Below are 19,546 nucleotides of genomic sequence, written 5' to 3'. Positions count from 1 at the left end.
TAAATAAGTTTTTATAAGACATTTGAAACATAAATATTAATTCAAGAAAAGATCGACTTGATGTCAATCTATAAAACAATTTGAAGGCATAAGTTCGATGAAACAGTTCAAGTATAAGGAATATTTGTTTGAATCACAGTTGTAAATAAGTTTGAAAAGTAAAAGAGTTTGTAAAACATTTTGAAGTAAAACAATTTGATAAACAATTTGAACAGTGATAAAATCATTGGTTTCCTAGTTATTAATCACATGTGATTAATGCAATCACATGTGATTGAGGCAATAACTATATGTATTTAACTTGTATTCCCCCCCCCCCCCCCCCATAAAGTATTTAAACATTTAAAATCATTTCAAAGGTTGATTTAAGGGGTACGAACTCACTTGATTGAAGTGGTTGATTTGAAATAGTCTAGAGAAGAATCGAGCAGAACTTCGACAGGAAGAGTTGAAAGCGGGGGAAAAATCTCGGGATTCTCGGGAATCTCGGGAATCTCGGGAACACAAAACCTTCCTTCGGGACTTGAAGCTGAAAACCGGGGCTTCGGGAGGGCTTCGAGAGCTTAACCGCAGAGTTTCAGCACGAGAGATGGAAGAATGGAGCACCTAAACCCGGCACCCCAAGAGTTCTATTTATAGGGGCATTTCTGGTGTGCCACGTCGTGGCTAAGGTTGGCCACGTCGTGGGGAGCAAGCCTTATCCCCTTCCGTTGATTGGACGCCCTCATTCACTTGTCGGGTCGCGGCCAAGCTGTGCCACGTCGTGGGGGCCTGACAGCCTCGGATTTTGGACCCCGAATTTGTAAAATCCGTAACTTTCGCATACGAGCTCCGTTTTCGACGTTCTTTATATGCACGCGTAGCTGAAAATATTATCTACAACTCTCGTTTAGACTTCATCGGCAAATTTTGAATTTACTTTTAATTATTTATTTTTAACGGGCCGGGACACGAAAAGTCCGTTAAAAATCCATAACTTCTTCATCCGGTGTCCGTTTTCGTCAGACTTTTCGCCATTGCGCTTCTAATGTTGAGACCTTAGATTCTCATTTAGGTTGTTTTGGTCAAAAGTATCTCAAGCTCTATTTCGAGTTTTTAGATGTCTACTGCTATACCCGAATCTTGGAAAAATCATAACTTCCTCATCCGAAGTCAGATTTGGACGTTCTTTTTATGTACGCTCACGGTTTGAGGTTATCTATAACTTTCATTTAGATAATTAAGGCTAAAAACTATTTTATTGAAAATTCGCGTTTTTCGTTTAATCGGTGTTGCCGGTTTTGCCGAGAATCTTCGGTTGGTCATAACTTCTTCGTTATAACTCGGATTTTAGGGTTCTTTATATGTACGAAAACCTTGATACGATTCCTACTACTTTATTTAACCCAAATAAGATTTTAGGAAAGTTATATTTTGACCTAAATTTGATTGGTTTTACATTACATTGTCTCGAAATATCGGGTTGTCACATCTAAAGTGGGTTAGATCTGATCCCACATCGGCTGGGAAGGAGAACTAAGCATTCCTTTTAAGGGGTGTGGATACCTTCCCCATCACAACGCGTTTTAAAGCCGTGAGGGCAGCAGATCCCATAAGAACTCTGCAGTTAAGCGTGCTTGGGCGGGAGTAGTACCAGGATGGGTGACCCCCTGGGAAGTCCTCGTGCCGAGTGGCCCAAAGCGGACAATATTGTGATACGTGCCATAGGGGGATGTTACAAATGGTATCAGAGCTGGGGCACGGGTCGATGTGTTCGACGGGGACGTCTAACCCTATAATGGGGGGTGAAAGTGGGTTAGATCTAATCTCACATCGGCTGGGAATGAGAACTAAGCATTCCTTATAAGGGGTGTGGATACCTTCCCCATCACAACGCGATTTAAAGCCGTGAGGGCAGCAGATCCCATAAGAACTCTGCAGTTAAGCGTGCTCGGGCGGGAGTAGTACCAGGATGGGTGACCCCTTAGGAAGTCCTTGTGCCGAGTGGCCCAAAGCGGAAAATATTGTGATACGTGCCAGAGGGGGATGTTACAAGTTGGCCACTTAACCCGTGATCAAATACCGCTCTGACTCGATGAGTAGCATACCTACTCGTCGAGTAGCTTCCTTAATTTACACTTTAAGCCCTTCACTCATACTTCTAGAATTTGGGATGTTACAACTCTCCCCCACTTAAATTAGGCTTCACCCTCGAAGCCTACTGCAGTATACGATACTGAATAAACCTCTTGCACTGCAGACTCTGATTTTCCAACCAACTCAGGTTCTTCCAGACCCTACCACTGCACCCGCTTTAAAATTTCTTCTTCTCGTGTGGCATCCTTGCCAATTATTCTAGGCCGACCACCAGCTTTCTTTCCCCGATGACAACACATAGAAACTAAGCATCACCTGATGATACTACCATATTCCTGTCTTACACATTCATTCACATCTTGCGAAGACTGGATACCGTTATAAACCACAGGGCCCTGACCCGGTACTAATATGATATCCCTTGCCCAACAGGTGCAACTTCTTTCATATTGCACTGTTGGGAACTCATCCTGCTTCCATCCTGAATCCAATCCCTTTCCGTGATGACATTGATGAGATTAAAACCCTAATTGTGATTTGATGAACAAGATGCGGAAAATAAGAACAAACACAATAATGAAGATTATGTCGAATGATCACTCGATTTATTGAAATGTGAGGAACAAATTACACTTAAGAAATAATAATCTAACTCTACAAGAAACCTCACAACGTGGCGGCTACATTTTGCCTCACTCTTAACCCTAATAATGAATAATACATGACTATTTATAGGGAAAAGACAAGTCTTGGGCTTTTAACCTAGAATTCATCAAAGGGGCCCATTGCCATCATCCATGGAGTGCTTTGAAACCCTACAATCTCCCCCTCAAAGTATGGAATGGATGACAATGCTTTAACTTCCAAAACAAGCATCTAGCAAATAAAAAGATCTGCAACGAGGAATATATGAAGCAATCCACGAATCTTGATTCTTCAATGGTCTTCAAACACGGGCTCTAGGATATATAAATCAAGCACTGAAGTAATGTCTTTAAACTTCATTTTCGAATGTAATCCCAAAGAATCTTCATGAAAACCAAACCCGCCATAAAACCCATCTCAGAACAAAGAAACTGAATCACTTCTTGTCTTTGAAGAGCTCCCTCTCCAAGTCACAACGATCTTCAAATAAGCTAATGATATAAGCCATCAAAAAATATTATGTAACAACCCAAACTTTAAGATTCGTAACGCCACTTGATCGAGAAAATACAAGAAGTCAGAGATATAACAAGTCCTTAGCAGAGCTCGATGAAGAACTCTTGCTGTAAAGGATACTTCTCTGTAAAAACCTTAGTAGAGCTCGATGAAGAACTTCTGTAAAAAAGCTACCTTCATAATTCTCCCACAAGCTTTATCAAAAATCTTCGACTTTGAAAAGTCACAAATCCAATTTCGAATGGCCATACCAAATTCTCCCCCGATTTATAATCAAAAACATGATTATAAAGCCTTCAAAAGGTCATGAGAATGATCTTGAATGGATAAAAATTTACTATGCTCCCCCGCGAAAAAAGGATATAAAAAAAATCTGGAAAAATCGTGAAAACTTGACGTTAAAAAAAAAACGACTTTCCGAACCGCCAAGACTTGATGGAATCTTTATTTTTCTGTTCACAAAAAAAAAATGAGCGTTGAAAAACCAAAACTGTTCACCGGCCCTCAATGTAGTAAACTTTTCTTAATATTGGGCAGAAACTGTCACTTGCTGAAAGACAAGGGCTGGAATGGTAATTCAGCATCAACAAACCCTTTCATTTGTAACAAAAACTGGAAATGGTCCAAAAATACCAAACTGTGAAAACCACAGGGACCAAAAGAGCCAATTCGCTGAAGTTTCAGGGACCAAAAATGAAACATTAAGTCTTCTTCCCCAATATATATGGCTGATAAAAGAAATGCACGACTGGAACAAATGCTACAGATCATACTTTCGTTTCAAGTACCAGCAACCGAACCAAGGTTCGTTTCAAGATTGCCATCTATTCACGCGAACCGAACGTTCGGTTCGTTTCATATCAAGCTTCATCAGGCGAAACCCCTTTCGCTTTCGGTTCATCATTCGTTCGCTCCAACCATTAACAACCGAACCCAGCTTAAACACGCGGATTCAAGATCGAGGTTCGTTCCAATAGCTACCAAAGCGAATCTCCCCCCTTTCGTTCAAGTGCTAACAAATGACCCCAAGATTATTTCACGTTCGTTTCGAGCATAAGCCTTCATACCGAGCCCTAAGTTCTGAACACCAAGAATCTCACCCAAAGCGAACCAATTTCAAACACGAACCCAATGTCAGATTGAGGTTCGTTCCAATTCCGTTGATTATACCCCAAGGCGAGTCTCCATTCCCAGGTTCGCTTATAGTTCCACTCTACATTCACTTCAAGCTTTTTCGTTCCAAGAGCTAGCACCCGAACCCAAGTTCGCTTTCTGTCTTCCTTTCTTTCGTTCCAAGGCAACAAACAAACCCAGTCATAGATTAGCTTCAATTTTGACGATTATACCCCAAAGAGAAGAACAGTAAACGAGCATTCACAGGTAAGGCTTTCATAGCGATTTTGACTTTCGTTTGATAATTGTTCTTCCCAATTGATTTCCAATTCCAGTTTCATTCGTTTGCAGTGAACATCATTAATTTTGACTTTTTGATTTTGACTATCGTTTGCACCAGTTACGATTTCATTCCGATAAACTCTCAAATCCGATTCGTTCTCAGAGAGTTCAATGGAATCAAAGATTTTGCATTACCATTCCATCTCGTTCCGATAGATGCCATCTAATATCACAACTTTGAAACCAAATTCTGAGAAATTGGTACCGACTTCGAGATCTGTATTCTAATTGCAAAAGCCATCTGTTTTGATTAAAAGCTAATCTCTGATTGGTGATTTGAGTTCCGTGAAAATCACAAGTCATTTCCAGATCGAATGTGTTTTTCATTTAAAATAGCAAACTTCCTTCAATGTTTCATCAAAGTACCCAGAAACTCATGAACACCAATCGTTAAAAAAAACTTGAAATCAAAAGGAATCGATTCATGAGTCGATAATTACGACACGGATATTGAAATTGATAATCACGAATGAATGAATTTAAGCATAGAACAAAAACGCAAACGGAAACAGAGACATAGATGTAATATTAGGGTCAAATAAAACTGGATCGAGATTATCATCAAATACTCGCTTTATGAACAGTGACGGACTGAACATTTTGGGCCAAAGCAAAATTAAATACGATTGGATTCAAAAGCTAAAATCAAAGGAATTAATGGATTTGGGATTTAAGCAAATGATTTGATCCCAAACGAACAGAAAAGAGATTCAGATTAAAAAAAACACCAGATGAACAGTATAAATCTCGATGAACAGTAACATGAACAAAAATCTTGATTCCTTACCGCCAAAACACCAATAATCTTCGATATATGTGCAGGAAATCACCAAATCAAGAACCGATACTTCAAAAAATCAATAGATTTTCAAAGACCCGCTCTGATACCAATTGATGAGATTAAAACCCTAATTGTGATTTGATGAACAAGATGCGGAAAATAAGAACAAACACAATAATGAAGATTATGTCGAATGATCACTCGATTTATTGAAATGTGAGGAACAAATTACACTTAAGAAATAATAATCTAACTCTACAAGAAACCTCACAACGTGGCGGCTACATTTTGCCTCACTCTTAACCCTAATAATGAATAATACATGACTATTTATAGGGAAAAGACAAGTCTTGGGCTTTTAACCTAGAATTCATCAAAGGGGCCCATTGCCATCATCCATGGAGTGCTTTGAAACCCTACAGACATGATAACGCATTTTTCAGGTTCCGAGCAACTCTCATGAACACCCATCTATAATGCATATACACATCGTACCTGGCCCAAACAGCCTCGAGCTGGATGACCAGGCACGTCTACGATGGGTCCAACCATCCCTAGTATGGAACACCACCACATACATAACTCATGACTACACCTCTAATTGGACCCCAAGGGTCTACCCTTGCATCACTTCCGAACCTTCTGCTTCGACATCAGAGCTAACCATTCCACAACCTCACGAACATCCAACCCGGATGTGCTCCCATACAACTGGTACAATCTCAGTGCTCACTATCAAAAACTGAAATACTTTCGATCATCATTTACACTACCCCTATCCCTTCCGATTACCAATACTCCTTCCCGGAGCTACATATCTTTCCCTTCCATTCTTTCAAGAAGTCTACTCAACAACCTTTACCACATCCGTAAGTGCTATGGTGCTAAAACTCCACTCTACACTACCCATGTAGAGCAACTGCTATTCTCTAACTCACATATACTCCGAATCCGGTCACATAACTAACAACCCCATGCACAACCTTTAGCTAACTCCATCATCATGATCAATACTTGGGGCCAGACCTTATCAATTTCTATTTCATGGCGACATACTCATTCATTCTTCGCATACAGGTCTACTAACACATATAGGGTCTTCAGCATGACTGGACTGCCTTACTAGGCCTTTAGCCTACTGGACCACCCTCAAAACCTTCAGCATGTCTGGACCACCCTTCTGGTCCTTTAGCCTGTCTGGACCGTTCTTTCTAGGAATCTCTCCCATGCATACTGTTCTCGCCCTCTTGGGGTTCATAACTCCACCTCCATTCCATATACTCACATTCTGGCCTAACCCTAGGCCTCACAACAATCAATCACTTTCTCTGAAAACCATGGTCTGTTCCCTTCCCCACATGTCTATCACCATATTCACGGCTAAAACACTGCTGGATCCAAATAGATCGCCGAGTCCAAGGCAATCTTCAACAGACTCACCGAGTTGTTCTTCCAACTCGTCAAGTCCATGCCCATCTTCATATGACTCATCGAGTCTACCCGTGCGACTCATCAAGTCCCTTCAGTGCTTCATCCATACAGAGGCTTTTTGAGCCATGCAAGGGCTCCAAACTGTAGATCCACTCTTCTAGGGCATAACCTCTACGTAAAGTTGCAAACTTTACGTGAAACCAAGGAGTTAAAGGTCCAAATCACTCTAGGGCTTGGGTTTTAGACAAAGGGGTTTCACCAACAACTCACTGACTGATGCTTTATGACATTCTGGACCAACACAAGTCTAGATCTGAAGTAGCAACCTCAGATCTAAACTCCAAACCCGAAATAGGTCCTAAACATACCGAAAATGGCCCCTAATCTCCTTTATGAATAGATATAGATGTAAAAGAGTGAAGGTAACAGCTTATTACCTCCAAGATGTGCCCAAACTGAAGTAGATTCTGGATCTACACCACTCCCTTGATGCAATCCCTTTTTGATCTTCAAGTTTCTTCCACAAAAAACAACTTCCAAAGCTTCAATCTCCCTCCAAAGGCCTCACACACACGAGCTTAGGGTCTTCTGGTTCTCAAGGGAAATAAGGACGCTGGGAGAAGGAAATAAAGTCCTTTAAATAAGGTGCAACCCTTGGGATTAGGGTTTTCTCATTCCATCACCAACTCGTCGAGTACAGCTTCCGACTCGGCAAGTTGGCCACTTAACTCGCGATCAAATCCCGCTCCGACTCGACGAGTAGCATACATACTCGTCGAGTAGCCTCCTTAATTTACACTTTAAGCCCTTCACTCATAATTCTGGAATTTGGGATGTTACACCTAACTAGCATACAATCATAAGTACTAGTATAACAAAACTAGATAGAATACATACCTTTTTTATGTAGCTTGATTCCATGGAGCTCAAGAGCCTAGTGCCCCAAGTGTGACACCTCAAATGGTTCACACAACATCACCAACATTTGGAATAACCATGAGAATAGATACATGAACTCTAGAAATCGGCTTGCCCTCTTGTGCATACACTAGTGCCAATTTCACCAACCAATGGGGTCTTTGTATAGTGTGGCTATTAGGGCTACACCATGTAACTCATGACTCTACCCATTCCTTATGCTCCATGGGTTTTAACCTCCATGGAGTATCCATGGGTCATGACATGGGTTAAACCCAACATAAGGAATCATGGATTATAAGCCCACATATATAAGAATGAATGCTTTACACAATCAATCCCCATATATTTAATTAGTCTCTTTTGATCACTAAATTAATTCCAAATTAATTCTTGATCAATACTACTTAAATAACTTGATTTCATATTAATATATTATAAATTATAATATATTAATATGTCACAAATATCCTCTTCTCACAAAAGGTCTACCCAAATGTTCCGATGCCATGCAACCCAAATGGACCACATAGGGTCGGGTCAAGTATATACCAATTATAGTTATGGACTTAGACACTAATCCAAAAATATCTCAGCTGTGGAAGTCTTTATTGGATGATTTTGGAGTGGTACCATTAGAGGATATTTAGGTGGATGACCGCCTGAACTACATTGAGACACCGGTGGCGATCTTAGATCGGCAGATGAAGACCTTAAAGAACAAGGTTGTTGAGCTAGTGAAGGTCCAGTGGTAGCACCGCAAGGGATCATAATGGACTTAGGAGCCAAGGATGAGATGAGAGAGAACTATCCAGATTTATGCAGGGTAGTGGACTTTGAGGACGAAGTCTGATTCAAGTAGAGGAGAATTGTAACACTTAAATCCTAGTAAGCCTCTCTTTTTCCCTTATATTATTTATTTAGTCCATTTTAGTCCTTGTGTTGTACGCGGGGCGTACCACATGGTACGCTTGGCGTACAAGCTGTAAAGTGAGTACACGGGGTGTACCACATGGTATGCTTAGTGTACTCATGTGAGGCAGGATCGAGACTCAGGACACGTACGTTAAGCATACGTGTATATACGCAGGGCATACATGGGTCATTAAGAAACCCTAATTCTCAGTGTTTGACACTTGTTTATGGTATAAAGCTTTGATCTTTTTCTTTAGAAACTTAGATCTTCCTTGTTTAAGTTTTGGACCCTTCTTGGTCCCATGGATGAGATCTAGTGGTTTGATATCACTCCAAGAGCTTAGAGTTGGCACTCTTGGTGTTTCTATAGTCCTAGATTCATAAAGTTGACACCTTTAGGGCTTTGAATCCCCCATGCATGAGTTTGATTTCATTTAATGGAAGTAGAATGCTAAATTTCGAACTTGGGAACTTTTGGGGCATGCAAAGTCACCAAGTCAGTGACTTTATGGTTCTAGACACTTTTTGGGACTCAATCTGTGGTTTGGACCTTTGGACTTATAAGAGCTTAATGGAAAAAGTTGGCTTAATGGATGAGTACATCGGACGTACAAGTCCGTACGCGCAACATACAAGCCAAGCAACAAGTACACTTAGCGTACAACTGAGTACGCCCCGCGTACTCAGTTTGTTGGGCTTCACAATTTTTGGGTTTCAGTTGGGTCATTCATTTGGATTTTGGACCTTACTGGGCCATCTAAAATCAAGCATTTGGCTAAGAGTTTAGACTAGAGAAAATTATTGAGCCTTAAGGTAAGGTCCATATAGCATTTGGGCCTAATTTGGAATATTTGGCCACAAGTGGGCCTTGGAGGATCATTTGGATTTGGGCCTTTTTGATTTGTAATTTTGGGCCTCAATTTTGGTTCAAACTAGGACAAGAGTAAAACGTTCATTTTACCCCAAGTATGGATTATTAGATATAGATTGGAACCTAAGTGTTAATTGGGTGCTACTTTAATTAGCCCGGGGATTCATCAGGATAACAACTAGGGATTTTTAGTGAGATTCAACAGCACGAGGTGAGTTTCCTCACCATGTATAGTGGGTCGAAGGCACCAATGCCGACCCATGATTTGATATTTTAGAATACTTATTGTCTGTGTGACACTAGTATGCGTATATGCTATATGCCTTCTGGGTGTGGCCCGTTGACTATCTTGTATGCTATTATATAATATGAATTGTATGTAGCCAGGACCCGTTATGCGAGTTAGGGTGGGGCCAGTTATACTCTTTAGGCGAGGCCCGTTATACAAGTTAGGATAAGGCCCGTTATACTCAGTGGGTGGGGCTTGTTATGCAGTTAGGACGGGGCCCGTTATACTCTTTAGGCAGGTCCCGTTATGTATTTATGCTTGGTATGCGGTATCTTGTGAAAACTCACTAAGCTTTTTGCTTGCATTTTTAGTTTATGTTTTAGGTACATCCGGTTCCAAGGGGAAGAGCTCGGTTTGACTGCATCGCACACACCACATGGATTCCACTTTTGAGATATCACTCTGATTGTTATGATGTTGAGATACTTATTTTTATTTGAGTTGTATGGATAATGTTTTTGGAATACTGTTTTATTTAAATGAAAAATGAAATTTTTGGGTCATATTTTTGGGACGTTGCTGTCATGCAGTTAGGGAAAGAAGGAAAAGTTTTGTGGTTGAGCATTTTCATTTTTTTGGGGTTATTGGTTGTCAGTTGTGGGTTCGCGAGTGATCTCTCAAGTTTCTTAAAAGATGCCTTGGTGTCGAGATGGTTAGAGATAGCTTATGGAAGATGTGTCGTTGCATCATAGATCTTAATAAAGACCGATTTCGAGGACGAAATCTAATTTAAGTGGGGAGACTTGTAACATTCGGTTTCTATTCATTTCTTAATTTAGGATTGTGGGCTGAAAATCAATTATAAAAAGGATTTGGTTCTTAAAGAAAGAAAGTTTAGATCTTTTGGTAGGTAATGAATATAGTTGTGACATTTAACCCTTGAATTGTGTTTTGGGAGGAAGAATGGAAAGGGAAAAGTCATAGTTCAGGTTTCTTGCATGAATTAAGGAGTTCAGATCGAGAAGTTTTTAGTTCAAAATAACTAGATAATATTGTGGGGCTCTTCATTACCTTTCCATGCATATAAAGAATACTAAAATTGGAGTTGAAACGAAGAAGTTGTAGCGGGTTGAATCTTGACTGGGTGTGAAGAATGGTAGTACACTGGGCGTATTCAGGGTACGATGGGCATACTGGCTGCTAAAAGTCGCACCTTTGAGGATTTATGTTGGGCGTAAATAAGAGTACGCTGAGCGTACGCGACCAGTGTGCAAACCCTAAATTCGGGGTTTTGAGCCCTATTTAAACACCTTAACTCCTTTAAACCTTTTTCATTCTCAGCCTCCATCTCTCCAAACATCCATCTTAAAACCCTAACCCTAGTTTGAGCCTGGTGAGCTAAAAAGTGTGTTTTGGGGTGCATTTGAAGGAAGAAGAAGGGGGTGATAGTTCTTGGAAGCTTGAAACAACTTTGGATCTGGAAGTTCTGCTCCCTTATTCATCTACAGAAGGTATAAAGTTTGTACCTTTATGCCTCCATTGATAGATCTAGAGTAGATGTTAAACTTATGCCCTTTTGTTCCATAAATTAGTCCATTTGAGTTTGAGTTGTTCTAGATCTTGTGAGGTGCATTTCCAGGTGTATTTGAGGGTGTTAAGTCATAAAAATGCAATCTTGATCTTCTTTTACCATTCATGCATGAGTTATGAAGCCTAAAATCTTATGACAAGTTAGGGTTTTGGATTTGGACCTTTCTAGCCATGTAAAAGACATAAAGTTGGAAACTTTATGATTTAGGATGTCATTTGGATCTAGATATGAGCTCTGGACGAAAGTTCTTAAAGGAATAAGTGCTTTATGGAAATGTTGGAACAAGATTGCGTACGTTGGGCATACCTAAGGAGTACACTGGGCGTACTAGGTCTGAGTCTTGTACGCTGAGCGTAGGGATTGAGTACGTTGGGCGTACTCAGCCTGCTTTGGACTTTGACTTCCATTGACCATTGACTTTTGACCAACTCTGACCTTAGGACAAAATTGAGGGTTTTTGGACTGTTGATTAAGATTTTACTTGGTTTTGGTGATTATTTGATTCGCAGGAGCAAGAAGTGCAGAAAGAGAAGCGTGTCTTAGTGTTTTGGAGTTCTACTTTTCAAGTGAGTTTTCCTTACTGTAATGGTGGGTCGAAGGAGCCAATGTTAGCCCACTAGATCGAGCTAGGTATCCTTGTGTATATGATGTTTCTATGCGATAATGATCTTTTAGATTGGTAGATTTGTATAATTACCTGTACTTGTTAGTTATATGTTTATGTTTATCTATTGCATCTATTGACATAGTGTGGTTTTGGGTTGAGGATTTAGTAATATATGCGTAAGCCAACATACAAGGGTATTATAGTCCAATGACTGATTAGACCAGTTGTATATTGGCATTCCAGTCCTATGACTGAGTGAAGCAGGGTATTCTAGTCCGATGACTAATTGGATCCGTTGCATATTGGCATTCCAGTCTGATAACTAAATGGGCCGAGGCATTTCAATCTGATTACTGACTAGGCCGATGCATTCCAGTCTGATGACTAATTAGGCTGGGGGTAATCCTACCCGATGGTTGTGGACTCGAGGGTATTCCAGTCCAAAGACTGATTGGACCCAAAATGCATGATTGCATATGTTCTGTTGTGTAGGGTATTTTAGGGGAACTCACTAATCTTTGGTTTACATTTTGACTATTATGGTTTTAGGTATGCCAGAGGATAAGGGCAAGGCGAAGGCTTGAACATGCACATCATCTTGGATTTTTATGAGATTATGATTTTGGGATACCCTGATTCATGTTTATGACTTTTGGAAACTATGTTTTGTAAATACTTATGGTTTTGGATTGGTTTACAAAATGAAATATTTTACCTATATATTTGGGATGTTTCATCAGACCAGTGCCCACGATGTGGACCTGTACTGGCACAACGTGGTGACTTGGGGTTCACTGACTGTATTAGCATTTTATGCTCATGACATGGCCAAGGAAGTCCACGATGTGGAGGGTCGCTGTTGACAATTTTGACCTTATCTTTGACCACTGACTTTTGATACAGAACACTTTTTGTCAAGATAGCTGAATTTAGTGTGTAGACTAAGGTAGGGCCTTGTATGTTGTGATAAGAGTGTTGTAGCAGTGGTTACGAGGCCTTGAGCTATGGTTTAACTGATTCGTAAGTCAGGTGAGTCTTCTCACTATACTATATAGGATGCTAGCTGTCTTTGTGATGCTTGCATTGTATGTTGGGATGGGCCCATTGGCATGCTTACTAGATTGGGCCCATTAGTATGTATGCTGGGTTGGGCCCATTTATATGTTAGGATAGGCCCATTGATATGTAGGGCTGAGCCTGTTATAATGGGATGGGCCCAATGTGCAAGCTATGTCAGTTGATATGTATGGTATCTGGTATTTCGGGGAATTCACTAAGTGTAACACCCAAAATCAGAAAGGCCAAGAAAGAAAAGAAACCCCTAAGTCAAAGGGGTCAACTCGTTGAGTCCAGGAGGAACTCGATGTTGGATTAGTGTCTAAGTCCATAACTATTTTGGTATGTACTTGACCCGATGGTGCATGGTCCTTTTGGGTTGCCTTCATCAAAGCAACTTGATAGGATGAATTATGGAGAGAAAGGATTGATTATGATTTATTAATATATTATGAGAATAATATATTAAAGGAGAAATCATATTGTTTAATTAATATTAGTCAATAATTAATTAAGAATTAATTTTGTGGCTAAAAGAGATTAATTTAACTTAAGGGGCTGGAATTGTAATTATAAGATAATTGCAATTGGGCTATGGATTACCTTATAATATAAGGTTGGACGAATTCTATGGGGAAACCCATTAGAAATCGTCCAAGGCTTATTAAGGAAGGAGTCCATGGGTTGCTTAGGGCTTAAGCATCCAAATTAGGGTTTCCTTATTAGATAACCCTAATAGCCTCACTATTTATGGACCCCTTGGGCACCAAAAACGTGGGCAACTGAATCCTTAGGGTTTCTACACGTTTTTTTGGGGTGTTTCTTCTCTTCTCCTCTTCATCCTCTTGCTCTTGGTGTTTGTGAACCATTAGAGGAGTGACATTTGTGACTCTAAGCTTTCTAAAGTCATTACAAGGAGGATTTGAGATTGCTATTGCTACATAACAATCAAGGTAATATCTTAAACCCATTCTTATGTTAATATTGGTTATCATATGTTAGATCTAGGGTTTAAAGTCTTGGATGAATTGCATGTACAATAGAGAAACCTAGATCCAAGCATTAGGGTTTGTATGAGCACATAGGATGTTCTTATGGCTAAAACCCATCAGTGGTATCAGAGCCTTGATTGGTTTCTATTGTATTGATGCCTTGTATGTTTGTTTAAGCTGTAAAATCGATTTTTGGCCCCCCTGCCTGTTGAACTCGGCGAGTTCCAATATGGACTCGGCGAGTTGGCTCCTACTCGGCGAGTCCATAGAGGAACTCGACGAGTTCGAGCGTCAGAAGGAGGCAGTTTCGGGATTTCTTGTTGTTTTACTCAAAGATACTTGCCTTAACTGTTATGGGTCATTAAAATTCGAATTTTAATCATATTTTGAGTGTATCCTTGATTAAACAAAAGATAATTACCAATTGATTAGATAATAACTTCCTTATTTGATTAAAGTTTGATTATTTGTATTAATTGGGTAACTTATCTTGCAAGAAATTAACATTAGGTCAAATTAGATAATAATTAGATTAATTGTTTAATTTAAGTTATTTGCTATTTGATCCTTGTGTTTTGAAAAGTTTCAAGAATTGCCCTCAGGTTTTGGAATTTAAATTTTGATTAAAAGGTTTGATTTTGAAATATTTAAATTCTAAACCCTAATGTTTTGAAATGTTTCAAAACTTTCCTTCAAGTTTTTGGAATTTAAAAGTTGATTAAAAGGTTTAATTTAGGAATGTTAAATTCTAAAACCCTGTATTGTTTTGAAAAGTTCAAATCACACCCTTATGGTTTTATTAATTAATTAAAGTGTATAATTAAAAGAGGTTTAATAAATCCATAAAGTTTTGGTTCACAATTTAATTGAAGTAAAAGTATAATTGTTAAATTTAACCACCTAGTATTTTAAAAGTGTAAAATACACCCTATACTATATATAACATTAAAAGTCTAACATTATATATATATATATATATATATATATATATATATATATATATATATATATATATGTATGAGTAAAAGTCAGTCTTACCGTTAGTAGGCCTCATTCACGAAGCTGGTCTATAAGGGGTGTTTAAGGAAATTGCCTATAAAATGGCGATTGAATGGGTATCCACTCTTACCCACCGCACTCTTGACTAGTGGAGGGTCGTTAGCCGAACGGGTAGGCTAGGACAGAAACCTTCTATTATAAGTATAATGAAGTACAAAAGTAACGAAATGTTTTTACAAATTCCCAATATTAGTTACTTTAGGCAAAAGTAAATTGATGCAATTCCATGAAATTACATTTTGAACCCTTGCGAAGACGTTAGTGGAGCGTCTGTGGTTAACTGGCACACTAAATGGTTCTAAGTAAAGGTAGCAAAGGGTGACTCAATGTTTGTCATAATTCGGTGGAGCGTGTGTGGTTAACCAGCACATCGAATAGGTGACTGTAACATGTGGGGGCACCATGTAAGTTTGCATGGTTATTCACACCCGCTTTGTGATCCTCGGCATCCCAGTCACAAACTAGAGGGGCATATCGAGATTTAAACATGTCATTGAAAAGTTCAATGAATCTCAAAGGATCTAGGAGTTTTTCAAAGCATTTAAAACTTAATCTTTTTTTCATTTTTCATGGTGGAAAATTAGTGAATCGTCATTCACTTACCTTTGAATGTTCTGCAGTTTGGGTTATGGCATCCCTCTCCCGAGTTGTGGAATATTGTGTTGGGTCCTAGCCTTGATATCTCATTTGGGTGATTTATTAAGGACTCAATCAATCAACTAACTTGAATTTATTTTCTCCCATTTTGTAGATGTCAAAGTAAGACAACTATAGTCTTCCCAAATCCCGTGGAACAAGCATTCCACATGAAGATGATATTCCACAATTTAATCGAGGAACAAGAGATCATGCTTCACTTCCTCCACCTCCTCCAATTATTCTCCCTAACCCACAAAACCGAAGAATTAAAAGGTTCAATGTCACTAAAGCCCTTTTGGAAATGAAACATGAAGATGGTAAACCCATGTGTGCCCACGTTCTAGGAATGAAATCACACATCGATAGGTTGATAATGTTGGGTGCGTCATTCCCTGATAAGTTGGCTGTGAACTGGATTCAGCAGTCACTCCCTGAATCATATAATGAGTTCAAAAGAAAGTATTATATGATGGATCATGACGAAAACCTCATTGACCTAACTTACATGCTCATTGCTGCTGAATCAAAAATGATTTGGCAAAGCAATGGAGCGTATTTGTTGGGAAAGTCAACCAACCATGCTTCCGAGGACGTTCTAAGAGAACCGACCTATGTTTGCTGCCAAGAGAAAGGGCGTTGGATACAAGTCTGCCCTAAGATCCTGAAGAGTCCAAAAGATGGGAGAGTCAAAGAGTATGGTTGTGCTTCAGGTAAAATCCACTATCTAACTCCATTAAGTTCCTATTCGTTGATTCTTAATACATGATGTGATAAGATTGCATTTGAATGTTTTGCAGGATTAGTGAAGAGAGAGGAAGCTTGATGAAAGAGCAAGATGAGTCTAATCATGAAGAAATGGATCTTGATCGCATGGATTTGAAGATTAGATTTTGAGCTTAGAAAGTTATGATAGAGTTGTTAGAAATTTTTCTTTTTGACTAAATAGTTTTCAGTTGATTTTGCATTGTAAGGACAAATGTTTTCCGCTGCTTTTATGAATAAAATAAATTTTAGTTTGACTCATTTATTTATTTATTTATTTCCTTGCAATGAAATCGTTACGAAAAATTGATGTTCGCATATTTCTACAACAAATGGATGTGATTCTTAATTATGTTATTTGTGGAAATGTCAAGAATTTACCAAATAGAGAAAGTTTCTCATCGCCCAAGTTTCAATTGGACAGAAACTTGGAATCATGCAACTTGGTTGCACAATGAATGAGAAATTTCATATTTGGAAATTAGACTAATTCGTTGACAAAGTGTCAAGTGAAGGACTAGGAGATCGAGTACACAAAGTTGTTGTGTTGATCAAGTCCACCATAAGAATGACAAAGATATTCGTCATGATTTACTAAAGGTTGAGTAAATATGATTATACTTATAAGATTAAGTGTAATTCTGAATTGATTAAAAGAGTTTAAATCAATAGCAGAACGAATAAGAAGAATCAAGTAGGCAGAAAGATGAAAGTTTCTCTATTCTAAGAAGAAGGGAGAGTACCTTTTATGCTTTGTGATATGTCTTAATGATTAAGAACCATATCTCAATTGATCCTCTAAGTAAATCTTAGTACAATTGTATGTCTGAGAAGAGGAATCAATAATTGAAGAAATGGTTAAAATCAAGAAGTCAATCATATTTCATTCCAAAACAAGTCTTAGAGTTAAGATTGTGACATTGAGTGACAAGTCTTAAGAAGGTTTATATCATTCATCAAATGTGGAATTTGAAAAGGTTTTCTTATTCTCGCACATTTGAAATTGGAAAGTTGTGATGTCTTGGATAAGACAAAGACCAACTAGGACCAATTTTGTGAAGTGTTTTGTCTTGATAAAAGCTACACTAACTCTTGAATATTTGTTTGTCGAGAAATGTTTATTGACAAGAGCATCTTATATGTCAAGGAGTCAGTGGGAGTCTTAATGGTATTGAAAAGTTCAAGAACTAATCAAGAATAAACCTTATCGATCATCACTAGCACACAAGTTGAGGTTTACAACCTATCGTGTTGACATTATATTGTTTCTGTGTCGTTCCAATTGAGTTAATTATGCATGTGAGTCCTATGAGTTCTCATTTGAATGCATAAAAGGCAAGGACCTTGATCAATGAAAAGTACATTGATAGGAAAGGGTGAGCTGCTTAACTACTTGGAAGACATGGTGGGCAGCTGTGTTACCATAAGGCAAGAAATCAAGATTGAGAAAGTTCGGTCCATATGAGTTTGGATTTGTCACAAACCTTGGTTTGTGACAAATTCACATGGATAGGAACACATACACCATGAAAATCTAAGTGTCATAAGATTCCCTCCTTCATGAAAATGACTGTGAGGAAATGCTTTCACTAAAAGAGATTTTAAGAAGATAGTGATTGTGAAAATTGGATTCTCGGATTCGATTATGGTTACGGTATCCCTTTCCATGATTCGAATAGTGAGATTTGGCAATTAGTCTTAATTGTTTAGACACACATATGAACTATCTAAGGCAAAGGTGTATAAGCTTAGATAAAGGATTATCAAAGCATTAGGTATTAGAAATATGAATTTAAAGAAATTCAATATGCATTGTTTTCTGAAAGTTAAGTTGTTTCTGAATACATGTCAAAGCTAGTGGGAGCATAAGTGTTATGTTTATAATAATCATCGTGATAGTGGGAGAATAAATGTTATGCTTGTATGATTATTAAGGCAAGTATTGCAAGTTAGCAATATTAATTATAGAAAACAAGAGTCATACTTTGCAAAGTTGTAAGGGTTGAATAGTTGTTTTTCTATAATTAAGGGAAAGAATATTATGCTTCATTTCAAATACTAAAGGCTTAGGTTGTGGAATGTTAATAAACTTAGTCAAGGATACATAGTGTGTTCCTAAATTTTGATTATGATTACGACATTCCTCTTCATAGTTCGAATTGTGAGAACATAGCACATAAAATATTATGGCAAAAGATTGATAAAGTATCAAATCTTTATGTAAGACATTATCAATCGTGTCCCACACGCTTCGAGTATAGGATCGATTGCAAGTGCTATAATATTTAACCATTCTAAAATTTTCCAAATGTCTAGCGCATTCAGAGGGAAAAAGGACAAGAATCGGTTTTGACTAAGATAATTAAACAACTATCAAAGGACAATCCAAAGTTCGCTGAGGATTGGTCGCTTGTGAGTAGTTGGAAGTATAGTATTGGATGGACCATATCGACATTATTATGAATAGAAAAGATTCTATTAAGAATGAGTTGTCATATGGAAAATATGGAAATGTTTCCATATTGGGAGTTGGATATTGAGAGTCTATGTCTAGATTAGAAAATTTTATGCACAAGGATGTTCAAAGGAATGTACTTTGAGTGAGAGACATCACGTCTATAGAATTGTATTGTAACAATCACAAATAAAGAACTTTGTAATTTCATTGGCAATGGTCATTGTGACTTTTGTGCTATGACATTACGAAAGGATCATTGCATAAAATATTAGAATCTAGCATATTCTATAAGTGGCAAGAATTTGATATTCTTTCACATGTGAAAAAGGATTGGGAGTTGTGAAATGAGTATGATTGGAAATGTGTTCATTTGATCTATTTCACAAAGTAAGAACCATAGGTAAACATTGTGTGCATGCTAAGAGCATGGGACAAGTGTTGTAATAATTCAAGTAAGAAGTTGGTTACTCGAAACAACAAATAATGAGTAATCGATATGGTGATAAATAAAAAGGGTTTTATTTATACTCAAGGGTTTGGGACCA

At 38.3% G+C, this 19,546-nt stretch overlaps 1 pseudogene; it reads left to right on the top strand.

Annotated features, from left to right (window-relative positions):
- Positions 1–1,556: 1,556 nt before the first annotated feature.
- LOC111884219 (5S ribosomal RNA) lies at positions 1,557–1,674 on the top strand (annotated as a pseudogene).
- The last annotated feature ends 17,872 nt before the right edge of the window (positions 1,675–19,546 follow it).

Source organism: Lactuca sativa, chromosome 8, assembly GCF_002870075.4.
Source record: "Lactuca sativa cultivar Salinas chromosome 8, Lsat_Salinas_v11, whole genome shotgun sequence".
NCBI classification, from domain to species: Eukaryota; Viridiplantae; Streptophyta; class Magnoliopsida; order Asterales; family Asteraceae; genus Lactuca; species Lactuca sativa.
This window is presented reverse-complemented; position numbering and strand designations above follow the sequence as displayed.